The sequence below is a fragment of the Salmo salar genome, chromosome 19 (assembly GCF_965601325.2).
Source record: "Salmo salar chromosome 19, fSalSal1, whole genome shotgun sequence".
In the NCBI taxonomy this organism is placed as follows: domain Eukaryota; kingdom Metazoa; phylum Chordata; class Actinopteri; order Salmoniformes; family Salmonidae; genus Salmo; species Salmo salar.
In genome coordinates this window covers 12,852,070-12,860,974 of record NC_138309.1, presented here as the reverse complement: position 1 = coordinate 12,860,974, position 8,905 = coordinate 12,852,070, and positions in this window count along the sequence as shown.

Below are 8,905 nucleotides of genomic sequence, written 5' to 3'. Positions count from 1 at the left end.
ATATGATCTCCAATTAGAGACAACGAGGACCAGCTGCCTCTAATTGGAGATCAGCCTAAAAAACAACAACATAGAAATAGAAAAACTAGAACTTAAACATAGAAATATAAAACATAGAAAAACACAAAACACCCCCTGTCACGCCCTGACCTACTCTACCATAGAAAATCACATCTTACTATGGTCAGGACGTGACAGAGAGAGCATAGAAGAGGGAGAAGGGAGTGTTTTAGTGAGGTCCGTACTCCCTGTAGAGAGCTCAGAGAATGACTGAGGAATGTAGGTCATTAGGGGCTGGGAAGAGATGAGAGAAGAGAGGTAATCTAGGTAGATAGGGGCTGGGGAGAGATGTGTGATGCTAGGTACTGTAGGTAGATATCGGCTGGGGAGACAGTCAGTGTCATTACCATCACACAGGATACATGTTTGGTCTTTTACTACTCAACCAGAGCTCACATAGACGGGTTGGGTTGTTTAGCAACAAAACCGACGTATGAGCAACTATGGGGCAAAACAGACAGGGTTTGGCTTAGATTGTTGACAACATGTAAACTATATTTTGTCTTCAATGCTTATTGAATACATACAGTGCATTCGGAAAGTATTCAGACCCCTGAACTTTTCCCACATTTTGTTACGTTACAGCCTTATTCCAAAATTGTTTAAATCGTTTGTTTCCCCTCGTCAATCTATTATTAAAAATAAAAAAACGGAAATATCACATTTACATAAGTATTCAGACCATTTATTTAGTACTTTGTTTAAGCACCTTTGGCTGTGATTATAGCATCGAGTCTTCTTGGGTGTGACGCTACAAGCTTGGCACACCAGTATTTAGGAAGTTTCTCCCATTCTTCCCTGCAGATCCTCTCAAGCTCTGCCAGGTTGGGTGGGGTGCGTCGCTGCACAGCTATTTTCAGGTCTCTCCAGAGATATTAGATCGGGTTCAAGTACAGGCTCTGGCTGGACCACTCAAGGACATTCAGAGACTTGTCTTGCTTCGGGTGGTTGTCCTGTTGGAAGGTGAACCTTTGCCCCCGTCTGAGGTCCTGAGCACTCTGGAGCAGGTTTTCATCAAGGATCCCTCTGTACTGTGCTCCGTTCATCTTTCCCTTGATCCTGACTAGTCTCCCAGTCCCTGCCGCTGAAAAACATTGCCACAACATGATGCTGCCACCACCATGCTTCACCATAGGGATGGTGCCAGGTTTCCTCCAGACGTGACGCTAAAGTGTTTACTCTTTGTTTCATCAGACCAGAAAATCTTGTCTCTCATGGTCTGAGAGTCCTTTAGGTGCCTTTTGGCAAACTGATGAGTGGTTCCATCTGGCCACTCTACGATAAAGGCCTTATTGGTGGAGTGCTGCAGAGATGGTTGTCCTTCTGCAAGGTTCCCCCATCTCCACAGAGGAACTCTGGAGCTCTGTCAGAGTGACCATTGGGTTCTTGACCAAGGCCCTTTTCCCCCGATTGCTCAGTTTGGCCAGGCAGCCAGCTTTTGGAAGAGACTTGGTGTTCCAAACTTTTTCCATTTAACAATGATGGAGGCCACTGTGTTCTTGGGGACCTTCAATGCTGCAGAAATGTTTTGGTACCCTTTCCCAGATCTGTGCCCTGACACAATCCTGTCCCAGAGCTCTACAGACAATTCCTTCGACCTCATGGCTTGGTTTTTGCTCTGACATGCACTGTCAACTGTGGGACCTTGTATAGACAGGTGTGTGCTTTTCCAAATCATGTCTAATCAATTGAATTTACCACAGGTGGAGTCCAATCAAGTTGTAGAAACATCTCAAGGATGATCAATGGAAACAGGATGCACTTGAGCTCAATTTCGAGTCTTATACAGTGGGGTAAAAAAGTATTTAGTCAGCCACCAATTGTGCAAGTTCTCCCACTTAAAAAGATGAGAGAGGCCTGTAATTTTCATCATAGGTACACTTCAACTATGACAGACAAAACGATTTTAAAAAATCCAGAAAATCACATTGAAGGATTTTTTATGAATTTATTTGCAAATTATGGTGGAAAATAAGTATTTGGTCAATAAAAAAAGTTTATCTCAATACTTTGTTATATACCCTTTGTTGGCAATGACACAGGTCAAATGTTTTCTGTACGTCTTCACAAGGTTTTCACACACTGTTGCTGGTATTTTGGCCCATTCCTCCATGCAGATCTCCTCTAGAGCAGTGATGTGTTGGGGCTGTCGCTGGGCAACACGGACTTTCAACTCCCTCCAAAGATTTTCTATGGGGTTGAGATCTGGAGACTGGCTAGGCCACTCCAGGACCTTGAAATGCTTCTTACGAAGCCACTCCTTCGTTGCCCGGGCGGTGTGTTTGGGATCATTGTCATGCTGAAAGACCCAGCCACGTTTCATCTTCAATGCCCTTGCTGATGGAAGGAGGTTTTCACTCAAAATCTCACGATACATGGCCCCATTCATTCTTTCCTTTACACGGATCAGTCGTCCTGGTCCCTTTGCAGAAAAACAACCCCAAAGCATGATGTTTCCACCCCCATGCTTCACAGTAGGTATGGTGTTCTTTGGATGCAACTCAGCATTCTTTGTCCTCCAAACACGACGAGTTGAGTTTTTACCAAAAAGTTATATTTTGGTTTCATCTGACCATATGTCATTCTCCCAATCCTCTTCTGGATCATCCAAATGCTCTCTAGCAAACTTCAGATGGGCCTGGACATGTACTGGCTTAAGCAGGGGGACACGTCTGGCACTGCAGGATTTGAGTCCCTGGCGGCATAGTGTGTTACTGATGGTAGGCTTTGTTACTTTGGTCCCAGCTCTCTGCAGGTCATTCACTAGGTCCCCCCGTGTGGTTCTGTGATTTTTGCTCACCGTTCTTGTGATCATTTTGACCCCACGGGGTGAGATCTTGAGTGGAGCACCCAGATCGAGGGAGATTATCAGTGGTCTTGTATGTCTTCCATTTCCTAATAATTGCTCCCACAGTTGATTTCTTCAAACCAAGCTGCTTACCTATTGCAGATTCAGTCTTCCCAGCCTGGTGCAGGTCTACAATTTTGTTTCTGGTGTCCTTTGACAGCTCTTTGGTCTTGGCCATAGTGGAGTTTGGAGTGTGACTGTTTGAGGTTGTGGACAGGTGTCTTTTATACTGATAACAAGTTCAAACAGGTGCCATTAATACAGGTAACGAGTGGAGGACAGAGGAGCCTCTTAAAGAAGAAGTTACAGGTCTGTGAGAGCCAGAAATCTTGCTTGTTTGTAGGTGACCAAATACTTATTTTCCACCATAATTTGCTAATAATTTCATAAAAAATCCTACAATGTGATTTTCTGGAATTTCTTTTCTCATTTTGTCTGTCATAGTTGACGTGTACCTATGATGAAAATTACAGGCCTCTCTCATCTTTTTAAGTGGGATAACTTGCACAATTGGTGGCTGACTAAATACTTTTTTGCCCCACTGTAGCAAAGGGCCTGAATACTTATGTAAATAAGGTATTTCTGTTTTAATTTTTAATACATTTGAAAAAAATTCTGAGAACCTGTTTTTGCTTTTTTATTATGGGGCACTGTGTGTAGATTGTAGAAATTTTGTTTTATTTAATACATTTTAAAATAAGGCTGTAACAAAGCAAAATGTGGAAAAAGTCAAGGGGTCTGAATACTTTCCAAATGCACTGTAAATACAACTGCACAATGAGCACTTGTCTCTCAGTTACATTGTTACAGTTGTTGGTTAGCTAGCTAGCGAATTTTTGCCATATTAGCATAGACATGATCAGTCCAAACAAGACATGGTATCAACAACAAGACTAGCTGAAATGAGCCACATACAATTCCCCACATGGCAGCTTCTTGTCATTGTTGCTAGCTATCTGGTCATCCAGAATCACAACAACACATGGACTTCTGCCCCATTGAATCGCACGCATCGTTTTTGGGATCTTGTCAGCTAACCCGTCTATTGAGCTGTGCAGTGAGGGGACAGTTAGGGGGACTGTGTGATTCAGCCATTGACAGAGAGAAGGGACACTAGTCATGGTGGAATCAGTAAGGGTCTGTTTGATGTTTTTTATTTTTATTTTACAACCTGTCATAGTTGCATAATATACTAAATGGATAACAAGAAAAACATCTTAAGTCCACAATAAAATTTCCCTGGGTATAGTGCAGCCCCTAAAACCACACGGCCAAGCTTCTTCTCCTCAGCTGCCTGGCCTTGGCAGTAACGCTGGACTGTATATGCATCCAAAATTGGATCCTATTCCCAATGTAGTGCAGTACTTTTGACTCCTTCATACATAGAACATCTGTAAGGTCCCTCTGTCAAGTGTTGAAATTCAAGCACAGATTCAACTACAAAGACCAGGGAGCTTTTTGAAAGCCACATTAAGATGGGCAGTGGTTAATAAAGTTTATTTCTCTAAAGCCCGTTTGTGGGGAAAAACTCATTCTGATTGGCTAGTCCTGCTAACCAGTGGGTGGGCCTGGCTCCCAAGTGGGTGGGCGCCTGCCCAGTCATGTGAAATCGATAGAATAGGGCCTAATGAATTTATTTCAATTGATTGATTTCCTTATATGAAATGTAACTAGCCTGAAGTTAAACTAACAGGAAGACTGTTTAAATGAAAAGGGTATTCTCGAATTAGCCTTGAAGCACCCATGAGCTGTCCATCTCCGTGGCTGCCACTTCATAGTAATGTACACAGTATGTCAATTACTCGAATATGGCTTATTGTGAGGTCAATTACTCTGATAAATAGCTTAACTATGGGCAACGAAACATATATATTTTTAAAATTAAAATCAATTATAGCAATAGCAAGTTTACCTCCTCAACTTCATGCTCTCCCTCTCAAACGGAATAGGATATCATTATGCCTAGTTCGCGCGCACAGATACAGCTTTTTTTTTTTTTTACAAATTGAGTGGCCTCCTGAAGTGCCATCTTACACAACACAGTCATTGGTTAGACAGCATAAACGGGTTTATTTACATCAGCAAGAGCAGGGCAGGCCGGGGCTCATGATTGGGAACGCCTGTCCATTGCAGTGTGTAATGCAGTGCGAGCCTAGTTTTATATAGGCCTACACCGTCCCAGCAGCGTAAAAACTCGGGAAGGAAGTACATTTTCTTAGAAATATAACTTTGCCCTGTGCTTCTCAGAGCATGCTCTTCGTATATAGCCTAGGCCTATAACAATAGGCCTATTTCTCAAACCGTTTTGTGCCATGGACACCCCAGGGAGTTGCGGGTCTTCTCCGCTGCTGAACAGACTGAATGTGGACAGGCGCATGTCATTAAAATGAGCGCGCAGGCCTTAGTCACAGGACAGTTCCAATAGTTTATCATCAAGAACTGGTGAAAAACTCTGAGTCTCCAGTGCTGGTGAACAGATTATGCATCCACTGCTTTCCCGGGTGTGGATCAGATTGTAAAGGGAAGTAATCCTCGCATTTGAGTAGTGTTTTGCTCAAACGTGACCCCATCAATTTACGCATTTGATCCATGTCCACATCATCCATGTCAGACAGAGTTGAGAATAGGGGGAACATATCGAAAATGTCTCTATCCACTCAGTTTCTCCAGACGTCCAGCTTTTTCTTGAAATCGGCAAATGTAACGTTTGCTTGGAAAATGTCACTTGTGCGTCCCTTCATGGATGGGTTGAGCAGCAGTTCCGTCGGTACGCCTATAGATAACGATACACGAGTACCATCGTAATCCATGTCCCGTTATGTACTCGTTCAGAACACGGAATATTTAACCTGCAGTTGTATTCTGAGGCAACTCTTTGCAACAAAGACATTCTTCATATATGCAGTGGCGTGTATTAACGGATGACAAGGAAATTATAAAATAATTTCTCTTTCGTCTCTGTTTTCATAAATTTCTGTCAATTCGTAAATCTCACGGAAGGAATCATCCGAGCGAGGGAAACAGCGCCTCTCTGTCTCAGTATGTGTAGCCCATCTGATGCTGTATGAACCTATATAGTATAACATGTTACCACCGTAACATTTGATTGATTGATGCCTGCAATCATTTGGCCCCCCTTGATAAAACAATTATAAAATAATTAGCCAATCAGCTTTGAATTTAGCTCAACTGTGGGTTGTCCTAGTGCAGCAAAACGCCCAACAAAGGAGTCCAGTTTGGATTTGGCTTCACACCAATCAAATCACTTCCTAGTCATTTTGAGAAAAAAGTGTCTGTTTCTGGTCTGCTTGTATTGTGTCCTGTAATAGCTAGCTTGCCAAATCGTTCCTTTCCTAAGACAATGATGGAGATGTGGATTTGGATTGTTGTTTTGATTTAATTCTCTGTGCAGGCCAATGATTATGACACTGATTATGATCTAACCATAAATTAATATGTTGTGCCACTGGCCAGAGATGATTGAAGTTCAATATGTAGCCTAGATGTAGCCTAGTAGACTCACGTTAATTAGCTAGCTAACTTAACTGGTTCATTGTTGCCCATGCGAGGAGGTTAGGCTTGCAAACATTTTAGCTAGGTAGCCTATGGCAAAAAAAAAGTGTATTGTACGACAGAGCCATAGACCGGTTTGCCAACATAAAAGAGAGGAGAATGGCTTTGATTGGACTAAATTGTTTTTGGTATCTTTAAGTTTGTTTTCAGTGTATTACACTAAGCATATAAAGCCTGGTTGATTTGATGATGTTTAAATGTTAAAGGTGAAATGGAGCTGGATAGCAGAGGCAGTGCTCCTGCTGACTTGCGGAAACTCTGTGTTTCTAAATCAGTAGTTGTTTAGTAAACAGATATAACTTTGTTATATGCAATATTTGCTTTGTGGACTTCACCGGACAGATGTTGCTGTCTGGTTTTGTGGTAAAACAACCATATGTGTATTTGAATTTATTCCGCCACTGTGTGACTGTTGTCTTTTTGTTGTCACGGCCTTATTGTATGTCACGCTGGCGTATGAACGAATGGGTTATAGAGCAAACAACGCAATTCTCACAACATAAATTGTAATATGGCTTTTTTACTGGCTTGGCTTCCTCAGTGATTTTACCCACACATCACTACCGCATACATGTAACGAATATATGCAAGAAGCGAGCATTTGAAATGTCAGTCATCTCATCTAATTGGATTGCAAACCAATTTGATGTGCGGGCTATGTCTCAAACCTGCATGTGATTCATGATCATCTGCCATATCCTGGATTCTAAGCGTGACAGTGTCATTGGAACGTGGGATTTCACTGATCTTTGTAGCAGCAGCTGGGCATAAAACCTCTCGGCAAGCATCCATGACTGAGGGCATGACCAGCTTTTCAACTATAGTGAAAGGAGCCTGGCACTTGGAAAAGCTATGAGAGAGTAAGTATGAAGCCTTCAGTAAACTCTTGTTGAATGTGAAATTATTGTGCAGCTTTTTTGTTTGGTTGTTCATCTCTTTTTTGTAAAAACAAAAATTGATATTCAAGACAAATATGCTGTAGACTGGCAAACATTCCTCCACTGACTGGCGCCAGTCCACAGACCTGGGTTTGAGAAGGCGTTGGATAGGTTATGGATCATTTTATTGAGACCACACTTGGCGCACTTGACATAGCGTGCCCAGCAGGGAATCAGGGATGGGGGCACACACGAGATACAATAATAAGCAGCTAATTCTCAAATCCTGAGCAATATGACGTTTAATTGATTACAAATTGCATGACCCTCCCCTGGACTAAATAAAACAAATACTAAACCCTATCCCTGACTGAAAGTGAAAAAGCATGGTCGTCCCCCATTTTTCTCCGGGTAACTATTGTGTAAATTTCAACCTCTCCCTTAGGGATGTCACCATGGGGCATTTAAAACAGCTATAGAGTTCAATGGCTGTGATGGGAGAAAACTGAGGATGGATCAACAATGTAGGGATTCCACAATAATGACCTAAACCACAGAGTGAAAAGAAGAATACAAAATATACAGAATAAACATGCATGTATGCAACATGACACTAAATTAATACTGCAAAAAAAGCACAGCAAAGGAATACACTTTTTGGCTGAAATGCAATGCCTTGTGTTTGGGGCAAGTCCAACACAACACATCACTGAGTAACTGCCTCCTTATTTTCAAGCATGGTGGTGGCTGCATCATGGTATGGGTATGCTTGACATCAGCAAAGACTGAGGAATTTTTCAGGATGAAAATAAACGGAAAAGAGCTAAGCACTGGCAAAAACGTAGAGGAAAACCTGCTTTAGTCTGTTTTACACCAGACAAAGAGAGATTAATTCACCTTTCAGCAGGACAATATCCTAAAACACAAGGCCAAATCTACACTGGAGTTGCTTACCAAGAAGACAGTGAATGTTCCTAAGTGGCCAAGTTACAGTTTGGACTTAAATCTGCTTGAATACTTTAAAATTGTTGTCTTCTTCCACTCTGACATTACAGAGTATTTTCTGTAGATCGTTGACAAAAAAGAAATCACAATTGTATTCCCACATGTCCAGAATAAACCATAAACTCTCCTCCCTAGGCACTAAAACAACTTGATAGGTGTAAGCAATAGGGTAATTGCACTTTGAAGTAAATCCCAGCTCTGTTAAAAATACACTCAAGAAAATATTTTATTATTCTTATTGATTCCGGAGTATCATTAAAACACGTTAATATGCCCCACCAATATTAGACAACTACACAGAATCCCCTTAAATAGCTGAAATAAGTATATAAATTAAATGATGAGAGAATAGTCTGATTAACTAATACCTGACAGACATGGTGGCATAGCAGGAAGATTGGTGTACTGGGATCCAACAGGTTGTGAGTTCAAAGCTTTGGTGAGGACTTGTTGAATAATAATGACTGTGTAAATGAACATGCACAATGGGATCAGGTCTGTCAAATATGTAAGTTGAAAACAACCATGCTTGGTGGGATGT